The sequence below is a fragment of the Bos grunniens genome, chromosome 1 (genome assembly GCF_055505025.1).
Source record: "Bos grunniens cultivar Pamir isolate PY7600 chromosome 1, Bosgru_T2T1.0, whole genome shotgun sequence".
NCBI classification, from domain to species: domain Eukaryota; kingdom Metazoa; phylum Chordata; class Mammalia; order Artiodactyla; family Bovidae; genus Bos; species Bos grunniens.
This window is the reverse complement of record NC_141165.1, coordinates 47,661,081-47,687,422: the sequence shown is the minus strand read 5'-3', so window position 1 is coordinate 47,687,422 and position 26,342 is coordinate 47,661,081. Positions and strand designations below refer to the sequence as shown.

Below are 26,342 nucleotides of genomic sequence, written 5' to 3'. Positions count from 1 at the left end.
TGCTGCTTTTACTGATACACAATTATTGCTCACTGCTGCCCCATCACCTCAATCACATTTTTCTAGTCATTTCACTCTGCCCCCACACCCAGGAACCATAAGCCTGGGAACTTAGGATTTTAGAGTTCCTTCTTTATGTCATTCTGCCTGCTTCATTCTACTCAGTAAAATGTAGATATTGTACCTTCACCACCACACATGTCTCTTTCCTCACTCCCCTCCCACTTTTTTTTTTAAACCTAGAAGTGTTGACTCCAGTCAGGGTAGAAAGCAAGGGATGTTAAGGGGGAAAAAAATCAATGCAAGCCTCTGGCTATCAGTTAAACAAAACAGAATCAACTTCTGTGGACATCTGCTATTCTCAGGCTAAATTATGGTGTTGAAAGACTTGAAATTGAAGAAAGTACATTACAAAAATCTGTTTTATAAGTGGCACCTTTGTGATTCCAAAATTTATAAAACATATTCTCTCATTTTTTTTGTCTCATCCTCTAGGAATAGTGTATAAGCTATTATAAGTTATAAACTAGGAATAGTGTATAAGCTAACTAAAAAATTCATATAAAGCCCATCTGTATTAAAATGCAGTAGCCCATTTCAAAGCTATCACAAGTAAAGCCATTTCACAGTAATTTAAACCATTTTTAAACAAGCTCTTGTAAATGTCAGTTCTAGCCTTCACTGAACATTTCAACATGGTGCCCAGAGGGTGCTTTTCCAAACCTGACAACCATTTCCTATTTTTCAGGAACAAAGGGAGGGGTTTTAAAGAAAGCAAGGTCTCTCCCTTTCAGATGTAGAAATAATAATGAAAATGACTGTACAGTCCAAAGGGCTGGCTGGGAGACACATCCAAGAAGAGACAGTGTGGACCTAATAGGTCATGACAGCTTAGATATAGAAGTTATCTCCCCTCAGTAGAGGTGGCCTCATTACCCACTTCTGGTTTAGTTCTGCTGCAGCAGCCATGAGTGATGAGGCCACCCTTATCTCACAGAGACGAAGACTGTATTCTCCAACACTGTGACACATTCTTTCTGTGTAACCACTTACAGCATGGATTTCATTTCCCAGCTACACACGTGCATCACACACACACACACATATATGCACACAGCAGGAGAAGAAAAAACTGCCTGTCTGTAAGTGACGTTCAAAGATGAATGTGGCTCTACTGACAGATTAAAAGAGAACTCTTCCCCCCAACACTCTAGGCACTTGAACGACTTTCAAGAAAACCAGCTTCCCTTTCTCTATTAAATTGATTTTCATACCACTTTAGCTCCCTATGCCAAAACAGTTTAGAAATGGCGGCAGTACATATTGAAAACCAAAAAGTGCCACCCCTTGTCTGTGAAGGGGAAAGCAAGCATATTCCTTGTCTAGAAAGTCCCAGTGACTGGGTCGTCTCTGTCCCATGAGCCACCAGTGTCACAAAACTGACAAAATGCACATTCTCAGGTCAGTTCTTTTCTAAAGCAGGGCTCCTTGTGGGAGGCCCTGGTGACATGAAGAGTGTGTTAAGGCTTAGCCCTGCTTAAATCAACCGATCATTCTATATTGTGCTTTCTCTTTTTTTGGTTTTAAATTATTTATTAAAAGACACAATGCCTGTTAGGGCAACCTCATCAGGATGGAGAACATGGATTCAGTGACTTGTGCATAAAATCTGCAACTCAAATGAAAACTGTGGGGAAACTTCAAACACTGACAGAAGAGAAGGAACTCAGAAGTGAGGTGTTCTCCTTTCAGATTTTAGTTCAGAAGACAAGAAGCCTTGTAAATATTTTGGTTATATTCTCCAAATGTTTTTTTTTTTTTTCCTCCCTTTAAAAGGTAAAATGCTTTTAGAAATCCCCTACTTGGCTTTCCTCATAAAAACACAGGGAACCCTGCTTAGGGTTAGTTTTGTCCCTCCTTTCAGAGGTGCATATGAGTTGGTTGGGTGGTAAAGAAGGGCTAGCTGGTCTCTTTTTCTTTGCTTTGATGGATTCCTCTCCTCATAAAACATAGCCCAGCTCATAATTATAATGCAAAACAGCATCCCCACAGCCTGCTTGGTGCATTTCAAATCTGAAGTTCCTTGAAGTTCTAAGGATTTTAAAATATTGATATTCATTAATTGTGTGGCTTTTTGTGACATAAATGCACATTACATACTTTTATGTGCTGGAAACAGCTAAAAATGCCATGTCACAAATGTTTACATGGCTGTTATGGAAAACGGTATCATGCTAATATATGTCTGCTTCTTAAATTCTGTTAGCAGTTGTAAGACAGTCAGATACCACCCGTGGGATCTTGTGCCCTCATGAAACACAATTACAATGAGAATATCTCATTATCTCATTGGCTTTAGCTTACTGCTCTGTTACCATGGTTTCAAATACACAGAGGAGTCTGAAACTAAGAGTGCTGCTAACAAAGAACATATCCTTGTACAATGACATCAGATCATGTTAGACAGAATAGACTTAATTAAATACCCCCTGATGGAGGCCAAAATACAGAAGTTGGGTCTACTTTTTAAAAGGGAAGCCAGCCATTTAAAAGCATTCTACTTAATTTACTTGGGGATTTCGTATTCCTTTCTGACAGCAACTACAATAATAAAAACAAACCGAACTCAGATCCCATTTAATATTCACTGCTGGTGATGAGAAGTTAAGGAAATGGGGAAGAAAAAGACAACTGTCAGAAGAGAATGATGTCAAATGTGGTTTTCTTGGCTACTGAGCCAACAACCCCTCAGACTAAGCAACTGGCATAGTTCTGAGGGTGCAGACTACTGGACACCCTGCTTGTGACATGTCCACTGCAATTCAAAGCAGAGTTCCAGCCTTCTCAAGAGAGTTCTGGTCCTGCCAGACACTTATTCACGCTCTTTTCTGACATGAGTGTCTAACTTCACAGAACTAGAACTGTATTATTTTTCATGATGGGAAACAAGTTGATTTTATTAGAAGAGAAATCACAGCTTGGGCCTCTTGGACTTCTGACTGTTGTGTAGCTTGCCATGATTAGATAAATTTCCAGCTCTTGTCTTACTCTGCACTGAAGTAAGTGCCTCATGACTTCATCCAGTATGGATTTGTTTAAGCAAACCTTTAAAATATAGTCCAGTACAAGAAATCATTTAGGCCTCAGAGTTACCCGTGTGTTTATTTTCTCCCAAAGATCTAAAACAGTAGCTTCATTTTTCTATGTTGTAAAATTAATTTCCCTGTAATTGAAATCTCCCTTGTTAAGGTGAAGTTTATTCCTTCCCCACAAACCCCGCCCCAAACAGGAATCATACCAGTTTAAAAAAAAAAAAACAACAACAACATTAAATCACTTATAGGCCCTGGAGACTATTGGGTGACATAATGTGACAATAATGACATCCCTAGTGGTGTTAATTGATTTTGTCCTGGTTGAGGGTAATTTGACTTCTGCAGTGACTGGCGAATCATGGACTTACTGATTGGTCTTCCTAGGTAGTATTACCATTAATGAACAGAAAACACACTTTCCTCTTTAAAAGATACTGGTAATTATGGGGAAGGGAAGATGGAAAGCCATAGGTTCTTAATCGTTTAAGGAGACTTAATTCCAAGCTGTTTGCATTAAAAGGGGATATATGGCAAAGACTGTGAATTAGCAATTCAGAGTCTCACTCCATAAAATCCAGCTGCTTTTATGCTACCTTAGGAAGATCTGTGAAAGAGTCAAATGATTTGTAAAGTGCGCCTTAACAGAAAAAAATAGCAATTGGCAGCCGCATGTGCTGTGTGATTAAAAGTGATACATCATCTGTCAAGCTGGCTTACTTTATTGGTCTACATTCCTTTCTTTATGGCTTCTAATTGGTGTGATTTTTAAAATATTTTTAAAATGAAAAACACATCTTACTCTAAACTGTGTGGAATAAGATATTCAGATAATTTTGATTTTCAGAGGAGTTGGAGAGATTTGGAAGTCATTCATTTGAGAATCAAATAATTGAGGTTATGTAAATAGAAATGATGTTACCCATATTAGTTAAAGGCAATATTATTATCCACGTCACCAATTTGAAAACTTTGGAGGCATCTCAACTCATTTCTCACTCAGTTCAACTGCTTGTTAAGCCCCATCAATTCTATCAGACCTGCTAATGTTCTGCCTGCAGGTACCAGATCTACCAGAGCAGTTGTTTATGGCTGGTATTCATGATGATGGGCCAGCATCCATGTCTACAAGCTGTTAAATATTTTGTGTATCAACTTGCATCCTACCATTTAAATATCTTTGGAATCCTCCCCTTTGTATCTATTGATGTGTGACTGCCCTCAGTCAGATTTCTCTAACCTAGACTCTAAGAATTGGTTTTAATATTTTAGGGTGATTATCATCTGGTAATCCTTTTTTTTCTCTAGTAATAGACTTTCAATCGGACTGTTTAACTCCAATCTCCCCCTACACTAATTCACGCTCTATACACTAGTTTATATTTATATATTTATGCAAACTATTTTCTGTGTTTATGATTTAAATTGTAGTTATATAAGCTTTTCAAAAGTAGAAGTATAGAGTACATATAGCTGCTGCTGCTGCTAAGTCGCTTCAGTCGTGTCCGACTCTGTGCGACCCCATAGACGGCAGCCCACCAGGCTCCCCTGTCCCTGGGATTCTCCAGGCAAGAACACTGGAGTGGGCTGCCATTTCCTTCTCCAATGCATGAAAGTGAAAAGTGAAAGCAAAGTCGCTCAGTCGTGTCTGACCCTCAGCGACCCCATGGACCGCAGCCTTCCAGGCTCCTCCATCCATGGGATTTTCCAGGCAAGAGTACTGGAGTGGGGTGCCATAGAAAAGTGCACAAATCATAAGTCTACTGTATTGTCTGCAAATCATAAGTCTATTGTATTTAAAACTGTATTGTTTTAAAATAGGCTTCCCAGAAGCAGAACCCGAGATGGGAGTTTTCAATGTATATGGTTTATTGAGGGTGTACATTCAGATGAAACTTGTAAGAGAACAAGTGAAGCAGGAGAAGTGGCAGAAGAAGTTGTAAAGAGCTGGGAAGGCTCTGAGATTTTACATTATCTGCTAGCTAACAAACTAGCCTGTCTCGGTGTCATGGATGCCAGCAAACTCTCAGGTCAGAGATAAAGGTGATAAATTACTGACAGCAATAGTAGCAGCCAGAGTAGCAGCTGGTTCTCTGAGCCATAATTCCCATAAGATGATACAAATAGGATCAGGTAATGCTGCACAGGTAGTGGTTTGTCACAGGATAGGAGCCCAACTTTAGGGAAACTGAATCTTTTATAATGGGCAGTAACCTGTCTGACCCTGGAAGATGAGCGCCCCCAGGTCAGAAGGTGTCCAATATGCTACTAGGGAGGAGCAGAGGGCAATTACTAATAGCTCCAGTAAGAATGAAGTGGCTGAGCCAAAGCGGGAGCGACACAAGTTGTGGATGTGTCTGGTAGTGAAAGAAAAGTCCAAAGCTGTAAAGAACAATACTGCATAGAACCTAGACTGTGAGGTCCATGAATTAACGTAAATTGGACATGGTCAGGTAGGAGATGACAAAAGTGACCATCAGCATCTTAGGCATCAGTGAACTAAAAAGGACAGGAATGAGTGAATTTAATTCAGATGACCATTATATCTATTACTGTGGGCAAGAATCCCTTAGAAGAAATGGAGTAGCCCTCATAGTCAATAAGAGTATCTGAAATGCAGTATTTGGGTGCAATCTCAAAAATGACAGAATAATCTCAGCTTGTTTCCAAGGAAAACCACTCAACATCACAGTAATACAAGTCTATTCCCCAACCACTGATGCTGAAGAAGCTAAAGTTGACCAGTTCTGTGAAGACCTGCAACACCTTTCAGAACTAACACCAAAATAAGATGTCCTTTTCATCACAGGGTACTGGAATGCAAAAGTAAGAAGTCAAGAGATACCTGGAATAACAGGCAAGTTTGGCCTTGGAGTACAAAATGAAGCAGGGCAAAGGCTAACAGAGTTTTGTCAAGAGAACATGCTGGTCATAGCACACAACCTTTTCCATCAACACAGGAGACAACATTACACATGGACATCACCAGATAGTCAATATTGAAATCAGATTGATTATGTTCTTTGCAGCCAAAGATGGAGAAACTCTATAAAGTCAGTAAAAACAAGACCTGGAGCTGACAGTGTCTCAGATCATGAGCTCCTTATTGCAAAATTCAGGTTTAAACTGAAGAAGGTAGGGAAAAACACTAGACCATTCAGGTATGATCTAAATCAAATCACTTATGATTATATAGTGGAAGTAATGAATAGATTCAAGAGATTAGATGTTGTATACAGAGTGCCTGAAGAACTATGGAGGGAGGAGGTTAGTAACATTGTACAGCAGGCAGTGACCAAAACCACCCCAAAGAAAATGAAATGCAAGAAGGCAAAGTGGTTGTCTGAGGAGGTTTTACAAATAGCTGAGGAAAGAAGAAAAGCAAAAGGCAAGGGAGGAAGGGAAAGATATATCAACTGCATGCAGATTTCCAGAGAATAACAAGGGGAGATTAGAAAGCCTTCTTCAATGAACAATGCAAAGAAATGGAGGAAAACAACAGAATGGGAAAGACTAGCAATCTCTTCAAAAAGGTTGGAGATATCAAAGGAATATTTCTTGAAAGGATGGACACGATAAAGAACAGAAATGGTAAGGACCCAACAGAGTCAGAAGAGATTAGGAAGAGGTGGCAAGAATGCATGGAAGAATTATACAAGAAAGATCCTAATGACCCAAATGACCGTGATGGTATGGTCATTCACATAGAGCCAGACATCCTGGAGTGTGAAGTGGGCCTTAGGAAGCATTACTGTTAATAAAGCTAGTGAAGGTGACAGAATTCCAACTGAGCTATTTCAAATCCGAAAAGATGATGCTGTTGAAGTGCTGCACTCAGTATGTCAGCAAATTTGGAATAAAAGTTAGCAGTGACCATAGGACTGGAAAAAGTCAGTTTGCATTCCAATCCCAAAGAAAGGCAATGCCAAAGAATGTTCAAACTACTAAGCAATTGTACTCATTTCACATGCTAGCAAGGTAATGCTCAGAATGCTTCAAGCTAGGCTTCATCAGTACATAAACTGAGAACGTCCAGATGCACAAGCTGGGTTTTGAAGAGGCAGAGGAACCAGAGATCAAATTATCAACATTCCTTGGATCATGGAGAAAGCAAAGGAGTTCCAGAAAAACATCTACTTCATTGACTATGCTAAAGCTTTTGACTGCGTGGATCACAACAAACTGGAAAATTCTTACCACCTCAGATATGCAGATGATACCACTCTAATGGCAGAAAGCAAAGAGGAACTAAAGAGCAACTAATTGATGAAAGAGAAAGAGGAGAGTGGAAAAGCTGGCTTGAAAGTCAACATTCAAAAAAACTAAGATCATGGCATCCAGTCACATAACTTCATGGCAAAGACAAGGGAAAAAGTGGAAGCAGTGACAGATTTTATTTGGGGGGGGGGCTCCAAAGTCACCACCGACAGCGACTGCAGCCATGAAATTAAAAGACACTTGCTCCTTGGAAGAAAGCTTAGACAAACCTAGTCAGGATGTTAAAAAGCAGAGACATCACTTTACCAACAAAGGTTCATATGTCAAAGCTGGGTTTTTCTGGTAGTCATGTACAGATGTGAGAGTTGAACCATAAAGAAGGCTGAGCACCGAAGAATTGGTGCTTTTGAACTGTGGTGCTGGGGAAGACTCTTGACAGTCCTGTGGACTGTAAGGACATCAAACCAGTCAGTCCTAAAAGGAAATCAACCCTGAGTATTCATTGGAAGGACTGATGCTGAAGCTGAAGCTCCAATACTTTGGCCACCTGATTTGAAGAACTGACTCAATGGAAAACACCCTGATGCTGGGAAATATAGAAGGTAAAAGAAGAAGGGGATGACAAAGGATAAGATGGTTAGATAGCCTCAGGGATCCCAAGGATATGAATCTGAGCAAACAGAGGTAGTGGAAGATGGGAGCCTGGTGTGCTGCAGTCCATGGGGTTGCAAAGATACAACATAACTTAGCAACAGAAAAACAATGACCACCTGTCTGAACTTTGATCTGAAAGAAGATATCATATTTACTTGTGTGTGTGCGTGTGTGTGTGTGTGTATGCTCACTCAGCTGTGTCTGACTCTTTGATACCTTACTGACTGTACTCTGTCAGGCTCCTCTGTCCATGGGACTCTCCAAGCAAGAACTGCAACTGGAATGGGTTGCCATTTCCTCCTCCAGGGGATCTTCCCAACCCAGAGATCCAAACTATGTCTCTTGCATCTCCTGCATTGGCAGTTTATTATATTGGACAGTAAACAAACCTTCCCTTTGTTCCAGGAAGATGCTATTTTTATCTTTCAAGGATGATTACTATACAGACATCCTTGTAAGGATCATATACAAAAAAGGCTGTCAGTACATCTGGTTCACAAGATGTGCAGGAATTTAAAGAACTTATGGGTAATTGTCTATCCAGAGAGGGAGGAGATGCAGCTAAAATCTAGCCTCATTGTGATCCCAAGGGGCCTGGCCTTTTATACTTTCATATCATTCAACCTTTGGCTGCCATTCACCCTGATACGAAATTACAAACTTGGGATTATTTTCAAGGGAAGCCACTTCTTTTAATTCTCAGAATGAGGGTGCAGCTGTGAGCTGTTAGTAACCGTCACTTATAGCAGCCAACTAAGCACAAATAGCAGCTGAGCAAAGGATACACTGAATAAAGGGGATCTGTGTGGGACACCAACAGTGTTCATTCCACTGATTAATTCTCACAAAGTTTATACACTCCAGTAACAACACAGAATAAGAAACGCAGCTTTGCCAACCCCTAGACATCACCTTTTATTGTCTCTTCCAGGTTACAATCAACCCGTGCCTCCCTAAATATAACTACTGTCCCAACTTCTGACAACATTGACTGGTGCCTGTTGTTGAACTTTATACAGCTATACAGCTGAACAATGTGTGCTCCTTTGTGTCTGGTGTTTTTCACTCAACATTATTTTTGTAAGACTCATGAAAGTTGATGCATGCAGTTGTAGTTTATTTTCTTTGCTGTATAGTATTCCACTTTGTGCATATATCACATTTTATCCTTTCTTCTGTTTATAAGCATTTAGTTCATTGTGGTTTTTTTCTATGATGACTAAAGCTCTGTAATACTGACTTTATGTTCACATTTCTGTTGAATGTATATTTTGTTAGAGTGGACTTGTTGATTCATAAGCTGTGCATATGCTTAGTTTTAGTCCCTGCTGTCAACCACTTTCTCTAATTTACACTGCCAGCCAGCAATGTAGGAAAGTTTCATTTACTTTATGGCTTTGCCAACCTTTGGTCTTTGTTGTTTACATTTGAGCCATTTTGGTAGGTAAGTATGTAGTAGTCTCTCACTGTGTTTATAATTGGTATTCCTCTGATGATTCACAAAGCTGAGCATTTTTTATACACTTGTTGCTCATTTATATATCCTTTTTTAAAGTGTTTGTTCCAAATGCATTGCTCATTTTTCTGTGTTGTCTTTTATTAAAGATTTGTTGGAGTCCGTCTTAAAATTGCAACATGTGTCCTCAACTTATAAATTTTAACACAAATTATATTTTTTACATTTCCTGAAAAAGAAAAGATCTTAGAATGCTTTAACTCCATTAACCCATCCTATCTTGTGTGATTCTAATATGGTATCATATTTTTGTGTGTGTGAAGCACTCTCCTTTTTTCTAAAGAACGTTTTTTTATATATTTCTTTTAATGTGGGATTTGATAGTGATAAATAATCTCGGTTTTTGTCTTATTTATTTTAATTTTATTTCAGCATTTTCAACAGTTTTTGAGATGAATTGGTGAATAAAATTCACCAATTTTAAGTATGTAATAAAATTTGACAGATGTATGTGTTTGTGTAACCACTACAATGATCACAATATAAAACATTTCCATTTCCCTTGTGTCTTTCTGTAGTCAATCCTCTCCTTACAGCCTCACTCCCTAGCAACCACTGATCTCCTTTCTGTTCCTTAAGTTTGCATTTTGTAGGATTTCATATTTATAGAATCATATCATATATAGTCTAGTATCTGCCTTCTTTCACTTAGCATAATGCTTTTGAGAGTTATCCATGTTATTGTGTGTATCAATAGTATGTTCCCTTTTTATATTGCTATGTATGAATAATTAATTAAAAACCATAATATGTGTATCATTAGTTTATTTTATTATTTTATATACAATAATTTATGTATCCATATACCAACTGATAGACATTTGGAGTATTTCTGAGTTTTGGCTATTATGAATGAAATTGCTATGACTTTCACCTGCAAGGTTTTTTTCCTTTTCAAAAAAATGAACATATGCTTTTATCCTCCTTGGGTAAAAAAAACACAGGAATGTAATTGTTGAGTTATATGGCACCTGTTATGTTTAAATTTCTAAGAAACTGCCAAACTACTCTCCAAAATGGCTGTACAATTTTGCTCTCCTATCAGCAGTATATGAGAGCTCCCGTTATTTTATATCCTTGCTCACACCTCACATTTTCAATCTTAAATTTTTAGCCATTCTAGTGAGTATGTAGTAGCACATCATTGTGATTTTAAATTCATTTCCCTGATGACTAATGAGGCTGAGAATCTTTTCATGTATTTATTTGCCATTAGTATATCTTCTTGGTTAAAGTATCTGTTCAAGTCATTTGCCTATTTAAAAAATTGGGTTGTTTCTCATTATTATGGCATTGTAAGAGTTTTTTTTTTCTTAATGTATTCCAAATATAAGCTCTTTATCAGATGTAAGTTTTGCAAATGCATTCTCCAAGTCTGAGCTGCTTTTGCATTTTTTTAACATTGTCATCTGAGAGCAAAAATTTCAACTTTTTATGAAGCTCAATTTATTTTTCTCTTATTGTTTTATTTTGTTTCTTATTTAAGAAATTTCTGACCTTTGATTCAAGAACATCTGGATCTATAGATAGACTGTATCTATGAGTCTGTTGAGTTTTGTTTTTGTTTTTTAGATTCTGCATATAAACAAAATCATAAGGTGTTTGTCCTCTGTCTGACTTATTTCACTTAGCATAATACCCTCTAGATCCATTTGTGTTACTGCAAATGCAAGATTTCACAGGTTTGTTTTTTTTTTTTTTTTTGGTAGATGAATAGTAGTCCAGTGTGTATATGTTTGTGTGTGTGTTTAAGTGTGTGTATACACTTAGGTCACTTCCATATCTTGGCTATTGTAATGATGCTACAATGAATATAGGGGAGCATATTTCTTTTCAAATTAGTGTTTTTGTTTTCTTAAATACCTGAAGTAGAATGGTTGGACAGTATGGTAATTCTACTTTTTAAAAATTATAGTTGATTTACAATATCATATTTATTTCAGGTGTAGAGCAAAGTGATTAAGTTAAATATTATATGTGCATTCTTTTTTGCTTATAGACTCTATTTCTGTTTTGTATATAAGTTCATTTGTGTCCCTTTTTGGTAGTTTTATTTTTAAATTTTTGAGAAACCTCCATACTGTTTTCCATAGTGGCTTTATCAATTTTCATTGCTACCAACAGTGCATGAAGGTTCCTTTTTCCCCACATCCTCTCCAACACTGGTTCACTCAGTCAGTCAGTTTGGTTACTCAGTCATGTCAGACTCTTTGTGACCCCATGGACTGCAGCATGCCAGGCTTCCCTGTCCATCACCAACTCCTGGAACTTGCTCAAACTCATGTCCATCAAGTCAATGATGCCATCCAATCATCTCATTTTCTGTGGTCCCCTTCTCCTCCTGCCTTCAGTCTTTCCTAGCATCAGAGTCTCTTCTAATGAGTCAGCTCTTCCCATCATGTGGCGAAAGTATTGGAGTTTCAGCTTCATCATCAGTCCTTCCAATGATTATTCAGGACTGATTTCCTTTAAGATTGACTGCTTTGATATTCTTGCAGTCCAAGGGACTCTCAAGAGTTTTCTCCAACACTACAGTTCAAAAGCATCAATTCTTCAGCACTCAACTTTCTTTATGGTCCAACTCTAACATCCGTACATGACTACTGGAAAAACCATAGCTTTAACTAGATGGACTTTTGCCGGCAAAGTAACATCTCTGCTTTTAAATATGCTATCTAGGTTGGTCATAGCTTTTTTTCCAAGGAGCAAGTGTCTTTTAATTTCATGGCTTCAGTCACCATCTGCAATGATTTGGGAGCCCCCCAAAATAAAGTCTGACACTGTTTCCACTGTTTCCCCATCTATATGCCATGAAGTGATTGGACCAGATGCAATGATTTTGGTTTCCTGAATGCTGAGTTTTAAGCCAGCTTTTTCACTCTCTTCTTTCACTTTTATCAAGAGGCTCTTTTGTTTCTCTTCACTTTCTGCCATAAGGGTGGTGTCATCTGCATATCTGAGGTTATTGATATTTCTCCTGGCAATCTTGATTCCAGGTTGTGCTTCATCCAATCTGGCATTTTGCATGATGTACTCTGCATTTAAGTTAAATACACAGGGTGACAATATACAGCCTTGATGTACTCCTTTCCCAATTTTGAATCAGTTCGTTTTTTTCATGTCCAGTTCTAACTGTTGCTTCTTGACCTGCACAGATTTTTCAGGAGGCAGGTAAGGTGGTCTGGTATTCCCATCTCTTTCAGAATTTTCCACAGTTTATTGTGATCCACAGAGTCAAAGACTTTGGTGTATTCAATAAAGTGGAAGTAGATATACTTCTGGAATTCTCTTGTTTTTTTCTATGATCCAGTGATGTTGGCAATTTGATCTCTGGTTTCTCTGCCTTTTCTAAATCCAGCTTGAACATCTGGAAGTTGACAGTTCACATACTGTTGAAGCCTTGCTTAGAGAATTTTGAGAAATACTTTGCTAGCATGTGAGATGACTGCAGTTGTGTGGTAGTTTGAACATTGTTTGGCATTGCCTTTCTTTGGAATGAAAACTGACCTTTTCCAGTCCTGTGGCCACTGCTGAATTTTCCAAATTTGCTAGCATTTTGACTGCAGCACTTTAATAGCATCATCTTTTAGGATTTGAACAACTGGAATTCCACCACCTCCAGTAGCTTTGTTGTGATGCTTCCTAAGGTCCACTTGACTTCACATTTCAGGATGTCTGGCTTTAGGTGAGTGATCACACCACCGTGGGTATCTGGGTCATGAAGATCTTTTTTGTATAGTTCTTTGTATTCTTGCCACCTCTCAATATCTTCTGTTTGTGTTAGGTATACCACTTCTTGTTGTCTTTTTGATGATAACCATTCTGAAAGATATGAGGTGATATGTGGGTTTGATTTGCATTTTCCTGATGATTAACAATGTTGAGCATCCTTTTAAGCATCTATGTATCATTTGTATGTCTTCTTTGGAAAAATATCTATTCAAGGATTCTGTTCATTTTAAAATTAGATCGTTTGTTTGCTATTGAGTTGTATATGTCCTTTATATATTTTGGATATTAACCCTTTTGAGATATATATCATTTGCAAATATTTTCTCTCATTGAGTGGTTTACCTTTTCCTTTTGTCGATTGTTTCTTCTGTCGTGCGGAATTTTTTTAGTTTGATGTTGATTTTTGCTTTTCTTGCCCTAGCTCTGAAGAGAGATCCAAGGAAATAATATTAAGACTGATGACAAAGAGTTTACTACCTATTTCTTCTAGGACTTTAATGATTTGGGGTTTTATATTTATCTCTTTAATCAATTTTCATTTTATTTTTGTGTATGTGTAAGAAAGTGGTCAATTTCAATCTTCTGCTTGTAGTTGTCCAGTTTTCCAATACCATTTGTTGAAGAAAATGTCTTTTCCCTATTGCATATTCTTGGCTTATTTATAACAAATTAACTGAGCGTATATGTGTGGGCTTATTTCTGGACTCTATTTTTTCCACTGATCTCTATGTCTTTCTTGCCAGTACCATACTGTTTGACTATTTTATAGCTTTGTAATATAGTTTGATGGAGAAGGCAATGGCAACCCACTCCAGTACTCTTGCCTGGAAAATCTCATGGACGGAGGGGCCTGGTGGGCTGCAGTCCATGGGGTTGCTAGGAGTTGGACATGACTAAGCGACTTCACTTTCAGTTTTCACTTTCATGCTTTGGAGAAGGAAATGGCAACCCACTCCAGTGTTCTTGCCTGGAGAATCCCAGGGACAGGGGAGCCTGGTAGGCTGCCGTCTGTGGGGTCGCACAGAGTCGGACATGACTGAAGCAACTTAGCAGCAGTAGCAGTAGCAATATAGTTTGAAATAAGGGCACTTGATATCTCCAACTTTATCCTTCTTTTTCAAGATTACTTTGTCTATTCAGGATCTTTTATGGTCACATACTAATTTTAGGATTACTTGTTCTAGTTCTGTTACAAATGCCACTAGTATTTTGATAGGAATTGCACTGAATCTATAGATTGCTTTAAGTAGTATAGACATTGTAACAATATTAATTCTTTCAATCCATGAGCACAGAATGGTTTCCCTCAGCCATTATCTTCTCATACATTTTTCTTGGGTTACAGTTACATGTATATTAAATATATTCAGTAAGCCTCATGACTCCTTTTCTCTATATTTTCTAGTAGTCATACTACTTCAAGTTGCATACTTTTTTGCTAATTTATATTTCAGATCTCTAATTTTCTCTTCAGCTAAGTTTTAAGGTCTAAAATACCTATTTGATTCTGTTAAAAGTTGATTCCATATCACTGATAAAATAGTCATTTCTTTTCAGTTATTTTAAATTCCAGATTACCTATAGCTTTGTTTTTACTTTTCTGTTTTTGCCTTTTTTTTTATCCTTGCTATACTAGATAATTTTTGACTAAGTTGGGTATGATAAATTGTAGAAGCTATAGATGAACTTATCTTCCTCCAGAACGTTTTCTTTAGCTTTTAGCAGGAATCAGAAGTATGTAACTTTAACCTATTGAATGATTGATTTGATTTAGGACTGAGTTTCAGTCTTTATAAGTCATGATCTATTCCTGATTCAGCCTTATTCTTAGAGTTCAATCAATGTAGGATTCCAACCAAAAGTCTAGTTTTTACCATGCCCTCTCCACTTAGGAGACCTTCACTTCTAATTTGTATATCTCCAGCACCATGAGACAATTGATAGCCTCTTAGTTGACACTTTGTTTAGCTTTTTTATTTAATTAATAAAATGTATATTTTAGAGTAATTTTAGATTTATAGAAAAATTGAGTGGCAATTTCAAAGTTTTCATATATATCTTCACTCACACACATATACATCATCCCCTATTATTAATATGTTGCACCAGTATAGTACATTTGGTGCAATTGATTAGCTAATATTGACACATTATTATTAACTAACGCCCATAGTCTACCTTAGGGTTCCTTCTTTATGTTTTATTATATTAATATATGGGTCTTAACAAGTGTATATTACCATATAACTGCCACTATGATATCATACAGAATAGCTGCACTGCCTTAAAAATCCCCTGTGTTCCATTTACTCATCCTTTTACCCCCTCCCCACAAGTTCTTGCCAACCACTGATCTTTTTACCATTTCCATAGTTTTGTTTTTTCTAGAATATCATAAAGTTGGAATCATATAGTACGTAGCCTCTTCAGTAGGCTTCTTTCATTTAATAATAGGTATTTAAGATTCTTCCACGTCTTTTTCTGAGTTTATAGCTCATTTCCTTTTATTTGCTTAATATTTCATTCTATGGATGTTCCACAGTTTGTTTATCCATTTACTATTGGAGACCATCTAGTGGCTTCCAAGTTTTGGCTATTGGTAATAAATTGCTATCAACATTTGTGTACCATTGTGTGTGTGTGTGTGTGTGTGTGTGTGTGTGTGTGTAGGTGTGTGTATGTATGCATAAGTTTTCAACTTCTTTGGGTACATACTAGTAAATACTATTGCTGAATTGTATAAGAGCATGTTCAATTTTGCAAGAAACTGCCAAACTATTTTCCTAAGTAATTGAACAATGTTGCAGTCTCACCAGCAATAAACAATGAGTTCCTATTACTCTAATCCTAGCCCCATTTGGTGTTTTCAATGTTTCTGACTTCTCCCATTCTAATAGGTGTTTAGTGGTATCTCGTTGTTATTTTAATTTGCAATTCCCTAGTAACATGATATTGATCATCTTCTCATATGCTTATTTGCCACGTATATATTTGCCACCTATATACCCATCTATCTTCTTTGGTTAAGTATCTCTTCAAATAAACATCCCTTTTAAAACTAGGTGGTTTGTTTTTTTATTATAGAATTTTAAGAGTTGTTTGTTTATTTTGGGTATCAGTCCTTTTTAAAATATATGTTTTGTGAGTGTCTTCTCCTAATCTCTGCTTGTTTTTTCATTCTCTTAACTGTGTCTTTCACAGAGTAATAATTTCAATAAAATACAGCTGATCAATTTCATAAATCATGATTTTTTGGTATCACATCTGAAAACATTATCCCTAAACCCAAGGTCAGGTAGACTTTCTACTTTGCTATCTTCAAAAATCTTTTAGATTTGTGTTTTAAATTTAGGGCCATGTTTCTGCTTAGCTGTTAAAATTATATACCTACCCATCTTGTGAATCATCAAATAACTTTGATAAGATACAATATTTTCACCTCTCTGCCATTCCCTTCTCTCCAGAATCTTGATCCCTCAAATGTTAACTGCCTTGGTATCCCTGAACTCCAGTTTTTGTCTCTCCAACACAATAAGATTCCTGAAAGCTATGCTTAATTTATTTGTCTTTCATCATCTGTTTTTCTCTCTCCACCAAAGATATTTATGAACTGGAAGTTCCTTGAGGGAAAAAGAAATGTAGAACATTGTGTTTACCTCAACAGTTTCCCTTCTTTCTGACACTTTGGTTCTTTAAGTCCTAGTAATTCGGTTGCTCTACAGTATGTTCACAACGTTTTTTAAAATGTTAAATCTATCTTTTCTAGTTCTTGACAAGAAGTTTGGTCTGCTGTGAGCCAGTTTTCCAAAACTGGAAAGTACTGTTTAAAAACTCAGTTCACACATATCTTCTTTGCCTAATATCCTTTGAAGGCTCCCCACTGCCCACAGATCTGGTCTGCATGGAACAGCACTGCCTATTATGCCCTTTATACTCTGTCTCTTGCCTGTGTTTCTGGGCCCAATACCCACCTCGGGTGTGCTATTGTCAAGCAATATTATAATTCTCAATGTTTTCTTAAGTTTTGTGGGCTTTGCCTCTGTTCTTCCTTTTACCCACAAGAACATTTTTCTTATGTTCGTTCAAATTATCTAATTGCTCATCCTTCTACCCTAAATCAAATGTCACCTTTTCTGGAAAACATTCTCTGACCTCTTTCTAGGTAGAATTAACACTTTGCTCATTCATATTCTCATTGATTATTTTACAAACCCCATGGTACTTTTCACATTTGTTGTTGAGGTGCTAAGTCGTGCCCAACTCTGCAACTCGCTGGACTGCATGTGATTAAACGTTTGTGTCTCTATCTCTTACTTTAGACTGTGAGGATTACTATCATTAGTGCATGGCAGCACATGAAATTGGAGAAAGAAATGGCAACCCACTCCAATATTCTTGTCTTGGAAATCCCATGGACAGAGGGACCTGGTGGGTTACAGTCTGTGGGGTCACAAAAGAGTCCATCACAACTTAGGAATTAAATAACTACAAGGACATGGGATATAATAGGAGTTTAACAGATAACTGTTGAATGAATAAAGAATATGAATTCTAATAAATATCTTATATATATTAGATATATATATATCACTATAGTTTCTCACTTTCTTATGTTTTCTTCACATATTTCTCAGCAATAAAGTTACGTCATTCATCTAACTTTTTTTTCATCACTCATTCATTATTTACTGATCACCAAATGTGTCAGGCACTTTTCTAGGAAACTCAGTAATGAATAAGATAGAATCAATTATTGCCCTCATGCAGCTTCTAATCTAGAGGTGTTAAGCATTTCTTTTGAAAACATGCTTCTCATGCTGTTTGGCAGAAAGTAATTTCAGCCAGAATGCTTCTTTCTTGGGTTTTTTCTTTGCTCTTTGATCTAGATCTGTTAAACTAAATATTATTATTTACAGCATTCCACTCTTAACTATTATTGCATCCTGCTGCTGCTGCTGCTGCTGCTAAGTCGCTTCAGTCGTGTCCGACTCTGTGCAACCCCAGAGATGGCAGCCCACCAGGCTCCCCCGTCCCTGGGATTCTCCAGGCAAGAACACTGGAGTGGGTTGCCATTTCCTTCTCCAATGCGTGAAAGTGAAAAGTGAAAGTGAAGTCACTCAGTCGTGTCCGACTCCTAGCAACTCCATGGACTTACAGCCCACCAGGCTCCTCCATCCATGGGATTTTCCAGGCAAGAGTACTGGAGTGGGTTGCCATTGCCTCCTCCAATTATTGCATCCTATGCCATGGAAAACAGAAGGACTCACACACTGAGACTTCTCATCTCTAAGAACAATTAAAATATTTTAGGATAGCCTCTGTCAATCAAAGGGACTTCCCTGGCTCAGACGGTAAAAGCATCTGCCTACAATGGGGGAGACCCAGGTTTGATGTCTGGGTCAGGAAGATCCCCTGGAGGAGGAAATGGCAACCCACTCCAGTACTCTTGCCTGAAAATCCCATGGACTGAGAAGCCTAGTAGGCTACAATCCGTGGGGTCACAAAGAGTCGGACATGGCTGAGTGACTTCACTTTCACTTTCTGTCAATCAAGTCACAGAGAATGTTTCATTAATCAATATAATTATTTTTTCTTCATTTTAAGTGGCTAAAATGCCAAATCTTTGATGCTAATTTATGTTGTCAATTAAAAGGTTGATAAAAATATTTCATTTGGTGACAAATAGCTATTTTGATGGTTGGACCTTTTTTCCTCATTGACTTGACTCATTTGGAAGGGCAAAGGCATGGACGGTGTTGAATATCTGAACTCTATAGTAATTTCATTGTATGTGATAGTGTAAATAAAATCCTGAACATATTATTTCAAATACTTGAAAGTTTTTTATGTGATATTGTAATTTTTTGTTGAATTTATTACATGTATCTGTATCTCTGGAAATAACATTCATGGGAATAAAGATTATAGGCTATGAAAGAATTTTAAAAAATGATCTCCTAAACATTCAATTTAAAGATTACAAAATTTAAATTATTATTTTAAAATTCTTATACTTAATAATTCTTACAATATTTTATGTGACCTATAAACCTAAATGTAATTACTACTTTTTTTCAAATTTTCATTTACCACAAGTAACACATGAAACCAACAAAGCTTGGGAAATTTGTAGTTTTGCTAGTTTTTATTTTTATTTTTATTTTATTTTTTTTTTCAATTTTAATTAAAAAAAATTATACATGTGTTCCCCATCCTGAACCCTCCTCCCTCCTCCCTCCCCATACCATCCCTCTGGGTCGTCCCAGTGCACCAGCCCCAAGCATCCAGCATCGTGCATTGAACCTGGACTGGCATCTCGTTTCATACATGACATTTCACATGTTTCAATGCCATTCTCCCAAATCTTCCCACCCTCTCCCTCTCCCACAGAGTCCATAAGCCTGTTCTATACATCAGTGTCTCTTTTGCTGTCTCGTATACAGGGTTATCGTTACCATCTTTCTAAATTCCATATATATGCGTTAGTATACTGTATTGGTGTTTGTCCTTCTGGCTTACTTCACTCTGTATAATAGGCTCCAGTTTCATCCACCTCATTAGAACTGATTCAAATGTATTCTTTTTAATGGCTGAGTAATACTCCATTGTGTATATGTACCACAGCTGTCTTATCCATTCATCTGCTGATGGACATCTAGGTTGTTTCCATGTCCTGGCTATTATAAACAGTGCTGCGATGAACATTGGGGTACACGTGTCTCTTTCCCTTCTGGTTTCCTCAGTGTGTATGCCCAGCAGTGGGATTGCTGGATCATAAGGCAGTTCTATTTCCAGTTTTTTAAGGAATCTCCACACTGTTCTCCATAGTGGCTGTACTAGTTTGCATTCCCACCAACAGTGTAAGAGGGTTCCCTTTTCTCCACACCCTCTCCAGCATTTATTATTTGTAGACTTTTGGATCGCAGCCATTCTGACTGGTGTGAAATGATATCTCATAATGGTTTTGATTTGCATTTCTCTGATAATGAGTGATGTTGAGCATCTTTTCATGTGTTTGTTAGCCATCTGTATGTCTTCTTTGGAGAAATGTCTATTTAGATCTTTGGCCCATTTTTTGATTGGGTCATTTATTTTTCTGGAGTTGAGCTGTAGGAGTTGCTTGTATATTTTTGAGATTAGTTGTTTGTCAGTTGCTTCATTTGCTATTATTTTCTCCCATTCTGAAGGCTGTCTTTTCACCTTGCTAATAGTTTCCTTTGATGTGCAGAAGCTTTTAAGTTTAATTAGGTCCCATTTGTTTATTTTTGCTTTTATTTCCAATATTCTGGGAGGTGGGTCATAGAGGATCCTGCTGTGATGTATGTCAGAGAGTGTTTTGCCTATGTTCTCCTCTAGGAGTTTTATAGTTTCTGGTCTTACATTGAGATCTTTAATCCATTTTGAGTTTATTTTTGTATATGGTGTTAGAAAGTGTTCTAGTTTCATTCTTTTACAAGTGGTTGACCAGATTTCCCAGCACCACTTGTTAAAGAGATTGTCTTTAATCCATTGTATATTCTCGCCTCCTTTGTCAAAGATAAGGTGTCCATATGTGCGTGGATTTATCTCTGGGCTTTCTATTTTGTTGCATTGATCTATATTTCTGTCTTTGTGCCAGTACCATACTGTCTTGATAACTGTGGCTTTGTAGTAGAGCCTGAAGTCAGGTAGGTTGATTCCTCCAGTTCCACTCTTCTTTCTCAAGATCGCTTTGACTATTCGAGGTTTTTTGTATTTCCATACGAATTGTGAAATTATTTGTTCTAGCTCTGTGAAGAATACTGTTGGTAGCTTGATAGGGATTGCATTGAATCTATAAATTGCTTTGGGTAGTATACTCATTTTCACTATATTGATTCTTCCAATCCATGAACATGGTATATTTTTCCATCTATTAGTGTCCTCTTTGATTTCTTTCACCAGTGTTTTATAGTTTTCTATATATAGGTCTTTAGTTTCTTTAGGTAGATATATTCCTAAGTATTTTATTCTTTTCGTTGCAATGGTGAATGGAATTGTTTCCTTAATTTCTCTTTCTGTTTTCTCATTATTAGTGTATAGGAATGCAAGGGATTTCTGTGTGTTGATTTTATATCCTGCAACTTTACTATAATCATTGATTAGTTCTAGTAATTTTCTGGTGGAATCTTTAGGGTTTTCTATGTAGAGGATCATGTCATCTGCAAATAGTGAGAGTTTTACTTCTTCTTTTCCAATTTGGATTCCTTTTATTTCTTTTTCTGCTCTGATTGCTGTGGCCAAAACTTCCAAAACTATGTTGAATAGTAATGGTGAAAGTGGGCACCCTTGTCTTGTTCCTGACTTTAGAGGAAATGCTTTCAATTTTTCACCATTGAGGATAATGTTTGCTGTGGGTTTGTCATATATAGCTTTTATTATGTTGAGGTATGTTCCTTCTATTCCTGCTTTCTGGAGAGTTTTTATCATAAATGGATGTTGAATTTTGTCAAAGGCTTTCTCTGCATCTATTGAGATAATCATATGGTTTTTGTTTTTCAATTTGTTAATGTGGTGTATTACATTGATTGATTTGCGGATATTGAAGAATCCTTGCATCCCTGGGATAAAGCCCACTTGGTCATGGTGTATGATCTTTTTAATGTGTTGTTGGATTCTGATTGCTAGAATTTTGTTAAGGATTTTTGCATCTATGTTCATCAGTGATATTGGCCTGTAGTTTTCTTTTTTTGTGGGATCTTTGTCAGGTTTTGGTATTAGGGTGATGGTGGCCTCATAGAATGAGTTTGGAAGTTTACCTTCCTCTGCAATTTTCTGGAAGAGTTTGAGCAGGATAGGTGTTAGCTCTTCTCTAAATTTTTGGTAGAATTCAGCTGTGAAGCCGTCTGGACCTGGGCTTTTGTTTGCTGGAAGATTTTTGATTACAGTTTCAATTTCCGTGCTTGTGATGGGTCTGTTAAGGTTTTCTATTTCTTCCTGGTCGAGTTTTGGAAAGTTGTACTTTTCTAAGAATTTGTCCATTTCTTCCTCGTTGTCCATTTTATTGGCATATAATTGTTGATAATAGTCTCTTATGATCCTTTGTATTTCTGTGTTGTCTGTTGTGATCTCTCCATTTTCATTTCTAATTTTATTGATTTGATTTTTCTCCCTTTGTTTCTTGATGAGTCTGGCTAATGGTTTATCAATTTTATTTATCCTTTCAAAGAACCAGCTTTTGGCTTTGTTAATTTTTGCTATGGTCTCTTTTGTTTCTTTTGCATTTATTTCTGCTCTAATTTTTAAGATTTCTTTCCTTCTACTAACCTTGGGGTTCTTCATTTCTTCCTTTTCTAGTTGCTTTAGGTGTAGAGTTAGGTTATTTATTTGACTTTTTTCTTGTTTCTTGAGGTGTGCCTGTATTGCTATGAACTTTCCCCTTAGGACTGCTTTTACTGTGTCCCACAGGTTTTGGGTTGTTGTGTTTTCATTTTCATTCGTTTCTATGCAAATTTTGATTTCTTTTTTGATTTCTTCTGTGATTTGTTGGTTATTCAGCAGGGTGTTGTTCATCCTCCATATGTTGGAATTTTTAATAGTTTTTCTCCTGTAATTGAGATCTAATCTTACTGCATTGTGGTCAGAAAAGATGCTTGGAATGATTTCTATTTTTTTGAATTTACCAAGGCTAGCTTTATGGCCCAGGATGTGATCTATCCTGGAGAAGGTTCCATGTGCGCTTGAGAAAAAGGTGAAGTTCATTGTTTTGGGATGAAATGTCCTATAGATATCAATTAGGTCTAACTGGTCTATTGTATCGTTTAAAGTTTGTGTTTCCTTGTTAATTTTCTGTTTAGTTGATCTATCCATAGGTGTGAGTGGGGTATTAAAGTCTCCCACTATTATTGTGTTATTGTTAATTTCTCCTTTCATACTTGTTAGCATTTGTCTTACATACTGCGGTGCTCCTGTGTTGGGTGCATATATATTTATAATTGTTATATCTTCTTCTTGGATTGATCCTTTGATCATTATGTAGTGACCTTCTTTGTCTCTTTTCACAGCCTTTGTTTTAAAGTCTATTTTATCTGATATGAGTATTGCTACTCCTGCTTTCTTTTGGTCCCTATTTGCATGGTAAATCTTTTTCCAGCCCTTCACTTTCAGTCTGTATGTGTCCCCTGTTTTGAGGTGGGTCTCCTGTAGACAACATATGTAGGGGTCTTGTTTTTGTATCCATTCAGCCAGTCTTTGTCTTTTGGTTGGGGCATTCAACCCATTTACGTTTAAGGTAATTACTGATAAGTATGATCCCGTTGCCATTTACTTTATTGTTTGGGGTTCGAATTTATACACCATTTTTGTGTTTCCTGTCTAGAGAATATCCTTTAGTATTTGTTGGAGAGCTGGTTTGGTGGTGCAGAATTCTCTCAGCTTTTGCTTGTCTGAGAAGCTTTTGATTTCTCCTTCATACTTGAATGAAATCCTTGCTGGGTACAATAATCTGGGCTGTAGGTTATTTTCTTTCATCATTTTAAGTATGTCTTGCCATTCCCTCCTGGCTTGAAGAGTTTCTATTGAAAGATCAGCTGTTATCCTTATGGGAATTCCCTTGTGTGTTATTTGTTGTTTTTCCCTTGCTGCTTTTAATATTTGTTCTTTGTGTTTGATCTTTGTTAATTTGATTAATATGTGTCTTGGGGTGTTTCTCCTTGGGTTTATCCTGTTTGGGATTCTCTGGGTTTCTTGGACTTGGGTGATTATTTCCTTCCCCAGTTTAGGGAAGTTTTCAACTATTATCTCCTCAAGTATTTTCTCATGGTCTTTCTTTTTGTCTTCTTCTTCTGGAACCCCTATGATTCGAATGTTGTAGCGTTTAATATTGTCCTGGAGGTCTCTGAGATTGTCCTCATTTCTTTTAATTCGTTTTTCTTTTATTCTCTCTGATTCATTTATTTCTACCATTCTATCTTCTAATTCACTAATCCTGTCTTCTGCCTCTGTTATTCTACCATTTGTTGCCTCCAGAGTGTTTTTAATTTCATTTATTGCATTATTCATTATATATTGACTCTTTTTTATTTCTTCTAGGTCCTTGTTAAACCTTTCTTGCATCTTCTCAATCCTTGTCTCCAAGCTATTTATCTGTGATTCCATTTTAATTTCAAGATTTTGGATCAATTTCACTATCATTATTCGGAATTCTTTATCAGATAGATTCCCTATCTCTTCCTCTTTTGTTTGGTTTGGTGGGCATTTATCCTGTTCCTTTATCTGCTGGCTATTCCTCTGTCTCTTCATTTTGTTTAAATTGCTGAGTTTGGGGTGTCCTTTCTGTATTCTGGCAGTTTGTGGAGTTCTCTTTATTGTGGCTTTTCCTCGCTGTGTGTGGGTTTGTACAGGTGGCTTGTCAAGGTTTCCTGGTTAGGGAAGCTTGTGTCGGTGTTCTGATGGGTGGAGCTGTATTTCTTCTCTTTGTTCAGTCGCGCTGTGGGGAGGGAGGGAGGGATGCTGCAAACAAATGACACTGGCGTGCGCTCACAGTGCCTCAGCCACACTGGGTCTGCCCCCGCTCACGGCGCGTGTAGCCTCCCTGCCCACACTGCTCGGGCTCTAGGTTGTTCCGCCGGGAACAATCCGAGGCTGGCCCTGGGTTGCATGTACCTCCCAGGTCCAAGCTGCTCAGGTTCAGGCACTCGGGTAGTCCTCAGAGGCGCAGACTCAGTTGGGCCTGAGTTTTGTGCTCTTCCCAGGTCCAAGCAGCTCAAGTGATGAGGTGTTTGGCGAGCGCCAATGCTGCGACTTAATCGCCTCCCCGCCACTCGGTTATCTGGGTGTAAAACCTGCGCACCTTCTCAGGCAGATGTTAACCGTCCAGACCCCCAAAAAGTTTTAGTTAGCAAAGAAGCCTGCTTACAGTTTTATAGATAATGTCTCTCTGGGGCTGCGATTGCCCCCTTCCGGCTCTGGCTGCCTGTCACCGGAGGGGGAAGGTCTGCAGCCGGCTATCTCTGTTCAATTCTTTGTTCCGTGCGCGGGCCTGGCAGTGTCTTAGGTTGGGGCTGGCTTTTCGCGTGGTAGATATCCCACAGTCTGGTTTGCTAGCCCAAATTATTTTGCTCAGATAGTGCTCAGGGTATTCAGGCCAGATTCTTACTCTAAGCGATGCAGCCCGCGCTGCGCCTCCCTGCCCAGACCCCGCTTGCTAATGGCGCATGCAGGCGTCTGCGCTGCTTCTCCGCTGGGGGAGTTACCGTAGGACTCGCAATCTTCGAGTTTTAATTGTTTATTTATTTTTTCTTCCTGTTATGTTGCCCTCTGTGCTTCCAAAGCTTGGCACAGATTCGGCAGTGAGAAGGTTTCCTGGTGTTTGGAAACCTCTCTCTTTTTAAGACTCCCTTCCCGGGACGGAACTCCGTCCCTCCCTCTTTTGTCTCTTTTTTTGTCTTTTATATTTTTTCCTACCTCCTTTCGAAGAGTTGGATTGCTTTTCTGGGTGCCTGATGTCCTCTGCCGGCATTCAGAAGTTGTTTTGTGGAATTTACTCGACGTTTAAATGCTCTTTTGATGAATTTGTGGTGGAGAAAGTGTTCTCCCCGTCCTACTCCTCCACCATCTTGGCTCCTCCTCTAGTTTTGCTAGTTTTTAGTCCAAGCTAATGTTCTCACTATTTAATAAAAGTATTACTTAGGATTTTAAACACTGCTCAATAAAATAATTGAGAACTTAAAAAAATTTTGTTTAGTATATGTCATTATACAATTATCAGAAGAACGACACAGGGCATCTTTTAACAAGTTGGGGAGAAAAATCATTGACCCTAGAGTTTGTAAGTATTTCTTTACATGAAAACATTAAAGCACTCTCTATGGGAGAACTAGAAAATCAGACCAAAATATTTGAGGGATAGTAAATAGAGGGTGTTGGAGAAGGAAAACAACTCTGAAAGGAGTGAGGAAGATGTCTCTAAAACATACACAAGGAGCACCTTTCTTCAGGTTTTATACTAATAACTGTAAGTTAACATTTGATAGTCAATTTCCCCATGATGACACTACAAAGAGGAATGAGGAATGGAACCCGGTGATTCCGTAGTATAGGAGATGGGTTCAGAGTAAAATCGTATGTGTATCGTGGTTAGGGGGAAGGTACAGTTCTGCACACAGATGTGT

At 37.7% G+C, this 26,342-nt stretch overlaps 1 protein-coding gene across 13 annotated transcripts in view; it reads left to right on the top strand.

Moving 5' to 3' along the window:
* LOC147379398 (uncharacterized) overlaps nucleotides 1-26,342 on the top strand; it is a 281,421-nt gene that overhangs the window by 116,098 nt on the left and 138,981 nt on the right. Inside the window, exon 3 of one of the 13 annotated variants that reach the window (XR_015160722.1) lies at nucleotides 8,896-10,032. The exons of the other annotated variants lie outside the window; for them this stretch is intronic. The gene's annotated coding sequence lies outside the window, so the exon portion shown is untranslated. Of the gene's footprint in view, nucleotides 1-8,895; nucleotides 10,033-26,342 lie in introns of those variants that run through there. 13 annotated transcript variants of the gene reach the window in all.